General features: G+C 33.9%; 1 long non-coding RNA gene across 1 annotated transcript; it reads left to right on the forward strand.

The window, feature by feature from the left end:
- Positions 1-1,104: 1,104 nt before the first annotated feature.
- On the forward strand, positions 1,105-7,631 carry LOC128548985 (uncharacterized). Its single transcript, XR_008367404.1, has 3 exons — positions 1,105-1,214; positions 3,412-3,544; positions 7,547-7,631. It is a non-coding gene; the product is annotated as an uncharacterized LOC128548985 (long non-coding RNA).
- The last annotated feature ends 943 nt before the right edge of the window (positions 7,632-8,574 follow it).

Here is an 8,574-nt window from a genome sequence, read left to right on the forward strand (position 1 = left end):
AATTTAAGGATTCCACGTAAAGCTGATTGGTTTCTGTCTTTTCCCCCATTCTATTTCAGTTTAAGTAGTTCATATGACCAACTAGGTGCCTCCTTGGTATTCATTTTTTACCTGTGCGAGACTGACAAAACGTAGGTTATCAAAAGCGGTACAGCAAATGTACTCGCGTTCCGTTTCAGAGCGGTCCTTTAGCACTTCTGTCCAAGTGTGGTTTTCTTATTTTGTTTTCGTAAATATTCTGCTTTAGGAGAACATATGTGAAAAGTGTTCTGTAAAACAGCTGCGGACAAAAGGAAAGTTCCAGCAGCCCAAAACAATCGGAAACAGACATGTTGACACAATACATGTTCTATTTGAAGTTTTCGTAGGACATGATTATGAAATCTTATCATCAATGATTAATATTAATGCTATAGTTCTGATATAACATGGAAACTGTACAATACCACGCAGGATTTTATCTATTTTCAAGGTTATGGTATCCGAAGCAATATCAGCAGTGCAGTGCACTGGTCCTATATTTGTGTTCGGTTCCAGTATACCATACTCACAGACCAGGACGGGTACATACTGTGAGTTTGAACACTTCATCCATAATGATCAAAAGTGACCAGAACTATGGTGAAATAGTGGTCAATAACGCCGGATGCACTACTAAGGAACCTTTTTATTCTGGTAAGCATGTTGTTTTTATTTTTAGCCTTTGAGGAAATCAGTCAAAATATTTCTAGCAACATTGATGCCGTTGCAACTAAAACAAGGTGAACAGGCAACATATATGAAAAAAAGATTTAACATATTTTGGATCACTTTGGAGGTTTTCAAAATAAAGCCTTTAGATGATTTTTGTCACGTGAGAATTTATGATAATTATTGTGATATTTAGAAATAAGATAATATCATATAACTATGACAGTATTTAGTCATTTTCAACAAAAGAGAATCAAATTTGCGAATTTATTTAATATCAGTGATATAATTAACATTTGAAAATGGTGAGTTACCTAGCTAATAATTATATAGACATGATTATGCGGGTGCATTTGGAAAACGAAAATTCATTAACGCACAGCAAGTTATCGTTTTTTTATTACAGCTGGCGGCCAGTTAGGATGTATTGAAACGTATACAAGTCCAGTACTGATACATACTATACCTCGTACTACAACAGGGATACGTCTTTATCAACAACTTCCTATCAGTTCACATGTGTTGTGAGTACTCGTGTTATTTTGATATCCTATGCATAGTCTAAGAATCTCTCTTTAAGATAACTGTAGCTCATCAGCTATATTTGCATAATTCAGGCGTCAAATATGATACCTGGAGGACAAACAAAGTAACATTTATTAACGAATATTTACAAATCTTTCTAAACAAATAAAAGTTAGGGTACATTTTATGGAAAAACATAGGACCCTAATACAGGTCCATCATGGCATGACCGCAAAGTAGGCCCGCGACAAAAGGAAACTGTAACGGAAAAATATAGCAGACGGGTTGCTTCAAAAATCCAACAAGTACATTCATACAAAAATGGTGAAAAAACCATCTTCCAGAAAAGCAGTCTCCCTATACTGCAAACCACAGCAGATAAACAAACAAACTACAATGTGATGAGAAGTGGAAGCGGGTGGGGGGGGGGGGTAGTGTAGGAAAGAAACACCACATTAAACATGACTAGATTTGTGTGGGGCATCATGAACTACAAAATTGTCAAAAACAGGGTGAACGGTCAGTAACATATACAAACAAAATTTAAGGAAATTAGGTTAGGGCATACCAACCTCGCACTTACCCTATTTTCAACAGTTAGGAAAGACAGTATAAACGAACTTACTCCTGCTGAGAAATGGCTCTATCATTACTCACTGTGACAAAAATGCCAGAATTTACAAGGTAAAACATTTAATTGTACTCAACAACTTGCCTGAAGTTAGAGCAATAAGAGCTTTCTTTTAGTGCACGACTAAGCAAGCTGCAAAATTCCACTTCCTCCGTCCGTTTTTGTAAGATTTAGTTGAAAATCAGCACGGAGTCTTACACTTTATTTATTTAGTCTTTGCACCATCAAATAGGAGAGCGTAGCGACTAACTGTAGAGGGTACAATCACAAAACATGCACTGTGCTTAATGATTTTCGCATTGTATCCTCTTGATAAAAGTGTTAACACAGTTTACAAATATTTGATTAAGATAAGCATTATGTTTAATTTTCCGAAGTTTATAAATTACATCCTCTTAGTATGCGGGGTGTGTAAGTTTTATATTTCTTTAAAAGTTTGGACGATCTGTAGTAAAATTTAGTGAAAGCCTTCTGTAGCTTATAACATTGGTAACTCTGTTGTTATAAAGTTTTGGTGATATAAAGATTCCCCTAACTCGAAGCAAGCTCTTGCAAAACGAATAAGTTGTGAAAACGTAAAACACCGTATGATGTCGCTATAGTGACATCTCCCATCTAAGTGAGGGTGGAAGATGTTGGACAATTTCTGATTGATCTCGTCTCTTTTATCGAATATGTTTGTTCACAATTGCTTAAATATAAGGCCAACAATGACGTTCTAAATTAAAGTATACGCTTTGTTAAGCTTAAAATATTTATGATAAATGTGTTATCACCATTTCTGAAAAAAGAAATATGATGTCCATATCTAAAAACTCTCCAATGTATATCGAGGTTCCATTAAATCAGTTAATAGTGGGTGCAGTTATTCCCCAAGGGATACCAATTATTGTCTAGTCTTGTCCAAGTTGTTTGCCAAATTTAATAAATAAAAAGGTATCTTACAGAAACCGCAGCGCTTCACAAACCTGATCACAACTCTAAAGGGTGTTTTTGTTAAATTTACTGTTAAGAATACTCTAATTTCATTACATGCCAGAATTTTTTTAACGTTTTCTCTTGCATATCGTATCTATTTTTAAAGGCTACCGGTTTTTCTTTTATGAATTTACGTGGTAAATCACTATAAAGAGTAGAAAAATCTTATAGTCCGGCATTTTAGTTGTTTGTTTAATTGCTTTTTGATAACTTCTCCGAATTCTTTGTGAATCAAATCGGGTAACACTCGAGTTTCTACATTCCTTGTTAGAGCAATACTTCTGCACGTCCGTCGTTTATTTGATGAAAAATTGTTGAAAAAAGACGTTAAACCCGAACACACACACACACACACACACACACACACCCACACACACACATACGCACGCACGCACGCACGCACGCACACACGCACACACTTCTGCACGTGGTCCTTTATTGCAGTAAGACGAGAAGTCAAAAGAAGAGAAATATTTTTGCAGTGCATCAGACATCAGATCTCATCTTTACAATTTTTTAGCGTAATATGTTTATTATTACAAAATATACGAACAGCATGCATTGAATAAACACATCATTATATGTAGGCTATGCAGAAACAATCAAATGGAACTGTGTTCCTGAGTTTGATGCCGACAGACTGTGTATCAGGGCAATCCGCTACTGTCATGCCTACAAAAGGAACACTCCAAGGTGCCACTATGGTGTTGGAGTCAACATGTAAGTATGGTTAAATATTGCATGTATTTGCTGCAAGCATTTGTATTTTCGAAATGATATTTGTTCATGCGAAATAATTTTAATTGGTGATATTTAGTTCTATAAAAATCAATAATATAATCCTTTACAAAAAAGTATAATCGTATAATATAGAAAAAATATATTAAAACGGATGTATTATTATTTTACGGTTGTACATTTCAGGACTTATAAAATGCTGATTCATGTTCATTTCCATGATGATATGTTTTTAAGCTAAAATACTGTTTTTGGTTTTAGATTTGAAAAAAGGCACTGTATTACGCGCAGTAGCATCTTCCGCAAAGCCAAATGATATATGTCTGCTTTACTGAAAATAAAATTAGTTTATGATCTTAGATAGTACTTTCTCGTTTATTACTACTTGCTCTATCTTGAACGATTTCCTATAAGCAACGATCTTCAAAATGTATTTTGTGTTGATAATATGTGACACATTTTAAATTCCCTTTTACCAATTTATTTTTATATAATTCAGCATAATCAAATTGCTTTGGTAAGAGAAAGTCCTTATTCTAAGTATTTGAAATCCCGATTAGTAAGAAACAGATGTAAAAGCAATAAGATAAATTATAAGGTTCCATGTTGCCGTGATATTTTCCTGTCTTTTCCCCCCATTACATTTCAGTATAAGTAGTCATATGACCACTTCCTAGCTTCTGATGGTGGAGGAAAACCCTAGGTGTCCCTCCTTGTATTATTTCCTTAGCTGTGCGAGACTGAAAAAACGTAGGTTTTTATCAAGCAAGTCAATCAGATGAAGTTTCTTGTTTAAATATGTTTTACGCTAATACTAGCGAAGCTAGTGTGTTATTTAGTGTTTCATATATGTTTCACAGTCATACATATATCAGTAATAGTTAACGCTCTAACGGCACAGAATGTAAATTAGAAAGGGAAAGAGTACTCTACGAGTACCAGACAAAGTCTGTTATAAATCTGGCATATGTTCTGTCTGACAGCATTAGTCTCATAATTTATTTCAGTATTAATACCCTTTTCGAAAGAGGTTTTACCTTCCAAGGGGTCTAAACTACAGATAACGGTTGCAAAGACGTACAATATATAAATGTATGGTAGTTTAGTGGTGCAAGGAATGTAATTATCTATTTTTCTGCACACGCGCTTACTTTCTGCACACGTGTACGCACGCGCACGAAAGCAAGCATATACACATGCAAGCACAAATGCGTGCAATTTTCCACAAGAGCATCGCACAACCATAGAATAATTAAATATTGTATGTACTTAATCCGCTTTAATTACGTAATGTGATTTATCATATACCTATGTAAATTCTGTAAAATAACCGCATGTATTTCACAAGTAAATACAAACATGCAGAAACAATATACCGTATTGTACTATATTGAAATTAAATTCCGTATCATACTCGTATCCGGACGTCTTTCATTGATATTCATTATGAGCAGGTATTATAATCACATTAGTTTCTTATTCATTTTGAACATTTATCAACGCCTTTTTATCAAGAAATCTTATATTTAAACGAAACCCAAGACTCCACCGCGTTTAAATAAAAATGACACCATGACGTTACATAGAGGATATTTGTTTGTTTTGAGTGCATATGGAATATATCTCACATCTCACTGAGAAGTGAGAAAATTTCAAATATTTTCACGGGCGTAATGTGAACATTTTCTCACGTCAATGGTGTTATAGATTCAATCTTCACGAAAAAAAAACAAAATTTTCTTTTTATTTTATGCTCAATTTTCGTTGAGATGTGCATTTTGCAACAATTTTTAATCTCAGCGCGGGGAAACAGACGCAGCGTAAACAGGACATGACGGTCAGACGTGTTGTGACGTTAGAAAGACGCACACAACAAAAAGTCCATGTTATTTTTAATTTTTGCTGCATAACGTTATTAAATTCTCATTAAGGATGTTCGACGTTTTTTTTTCAGGCTATCCGCATTTGAAAAATGTTTCTTGAATATTGCTTTTAACACAAATTTTGCAAAAATTAATGACTAGTTTATTAAAATATGTACCATTTAACCAAATAGGAATTTACTTTTTTGCGGAATACATTTTTCCATTCTTTTTTTTGGCTGGTAATTTGCTAAATTGGACGTAAGATTTAAACGGGGTAGGGGTAGGTAATGTCCAAAATATCTATTAAGTTAAATCAGGTTTGGTTTTGAAATTTTCCTGATGGTTCATATAATGATAAGATATATTGAAACAAAAGTTTTCAAGACATTATATTATCTAGAATCTATATTTAAAACAAAGTCTGTATTCAAATCACAATCAGCTATCAGTCATAAGTCTTGTCCAATCTAGTTTTCAAGAGCCCGTGTACTCTGTATTGTATCGCACTATCTCAACAGCAGCCACGCCCTGACACAGAGACGGACTCATGCGCGTCGCGCTACCCCCACACTTTTTTTCTTTTCACCGGCTGCTCAGCCTCATTTTTCGTGCGGGTGATTAAAGCTGAAAGATTTTTAAATATCTTAACGTCAGGATGTTTTTTTGTAGATCTAAATACGTTTTTTTTTTTTCCAATGAGAATAAAGATGGGTGGGGGTAGGGTATAATTATGTCAATATGTAAAAAGAATAAAGAAGATGAATTGTTTGTGATATATATACTTATATAATACTGGATCACTTGTTATCCATATTTAATCTGTAACACCTGAAAATCGCTATAACATTATGTGGGATATTGTATGTTTTATAATACCACCATTTTTCTATAATTTTACAAAATTCTCAGAAGAAGTAAATGCTTAAGCAGTGGGTGAAGAAATGCCTATTACAATTAAAACGCTGTTCAGGTGACATGTTTTTTCTTCTCTTGTTTGGTCTTGGAAAACAAATGTTCTTCAAACTCACAAATGATAAAAAAATTCTTTAACGTTAGAAAAAAATTCGCTCCTACATATCCTTAAGTAAAATAATTTTTGATCGAGCAAATTTACATAAGAACAAAGTGCGACTACAATTTTCATTCCTGTTTTAAGCAAAATAATTTAAATTCATAACACCAATGTATGAGGGGCGGATGTATATCGCTCACAGTGTTGAAAATATAGATTTAATAAAGTTTTAAAGTTTTTCAAAGTTTTTATTTTCATTAAACTCTAGAAGGTCTCGACCATGTGGTTACATTAATCATTTATACTCGGCAAAGTGAACATTTAATTCATAACACAATAAAAAAATGAATTCGTTTATTAACAATTCCAACATCCCAACTGGTAATGATTTAGTTTATGCTTTAATTGACAAGTTCATTATTTTCAAGTGTGAGTGATGTAGATATAAAATTAAATAACTGATAGATACAGCATAAAATAAATAGGCGTACTTAAATGAATAAGTTCCATCTGAAAGTAATGGTCTGTTTTTGGAGGTATTAGGTATTGACAAAATGGCCTTGACAAGGGTTATTGAAGTCAAGTGAGTGGAAAATTAACTAGACGGATCACTACAGGGGCTTGTGTGCCTCGGGTGATCAGGTCGACAAAATCCACTCAAGTTGAATACCACATTCCAGGTCAAGCTTCTTTTATATATTTTCTGGTTCTTTGGGACCATGAGGTCATTTCATGAGTATGCACAGTCAGCACTGTCGGTAGAGACAGTGTTCACCGTGCCGATTAAACAAAAGACAATGGGTCAGAAGATATCTTCCAAAGCTCGGGTTTATGTTGGGAAAGAATCAGTCTCTTCCGGAGAAAATATCTAGTACATTATACCCACACTCATTATCCTGTGGAGAATAGAAAATTATTTTAAACATAGCAGCTACTTTGTTTCATTGACAACAACAAAAAATATTATGTTCGGAGCTTGGAATCCCCAATAATAATAGTGCAAAGTGCAATTATAACGGCTTTGCTTAAGTAACGAACATTCTTATACGTAATCTACAATGACCAGACATTGATAATCTTAAGTCATTATTTTCCATTTTCAAATAGGGTGCGTAGACACAGACTCGGACTCAAAATCAACGAACCTGAAATGGTTGTATATCCTACTTCCATGCCTCTGTCTTCTGATCACTTATAATGTTAGACTCTGTATTTATCGCGGGACGAAGAAGAGAACCCCAAGATATGCGTGATGAGAGGTGCCGAGATGGTTAATGGTAATTAGTGACATGCCTTACTCGACCCATAGATGTTACTGAATGGTACAATTTTCAATGGACTTTTCAACTACGATCATTCAGATTGTTAAATACATATTAGCAGAATGCTGTCTGTAAAATGTAATTGTAATGAATTAGATATTTGGAAAAACACGTTGTGTAATTATTAGCAGTTAAATAAATTTGTTTTATATCTGTCTATAAAGGCTTACGAAACGAAAATGTGTCGATGATTTTCACCAACGAAGAGAGTACTTTGACGCCAAATTGGAGAACTGCCTGAATTTAGTGCCCCAGTGGACTGTATATATTTCTAAATGCTTTAATTCTGGTACAACTACATGTTATCGCCCCGACATCTAAGTTGTTCTTTTTAGATTCAAGTATATAGTTTCTGCTCCGATATTTTCATTGTACTGAACTTTGCTCATCTTACATAAACACTTTCGAAATTAACTTTTTATCAAAAACCTTGAAACTCGAATCCTCTTCATCGGAACTAGGAAAATGAGTGTCATCTGTTTCGTCAAAATTAAGAAAGTTTTGGTCGCCATTTTTCGAATATTACTGTTATCTGATTCAACATTGATGCAACTTTTTCTCTCTTTTTTTCCCCCATTGGAACCACGTTTAAGACCCGTTAATTTCATTATTACATGAACACACATTTATACAGCACCATTATAATATCAAATACATTGCAGCAAATTAAATGACTAAATGTAAATGTATATATGTAATGATTTCATTATAGTATACAATTTTCGATTGCAAGTAAGAAGAGATCTTTTGTGTAGAATAAAATGGAAAACTAGACGAAAAAAAGGATAAGAAGGAAGGGAGAAAAACAATGAC

The sequence above is a fragment of the Mercenaria mercenaria genome, chromosome 15 (genome assembly GCF_021730395.1).
Source record: "Mercenaria mercenaria strain notata chromosome 15, MADL_Memer_1, whole genome shotgun sequence".
In the NCBI taxonomy this organism is placed as follows: Eukaryota; Metazoa; Mollusca; class Bivalvia; order Venerida; family Veneridae; genus Mercenaria; species Mercenaria mercenaria.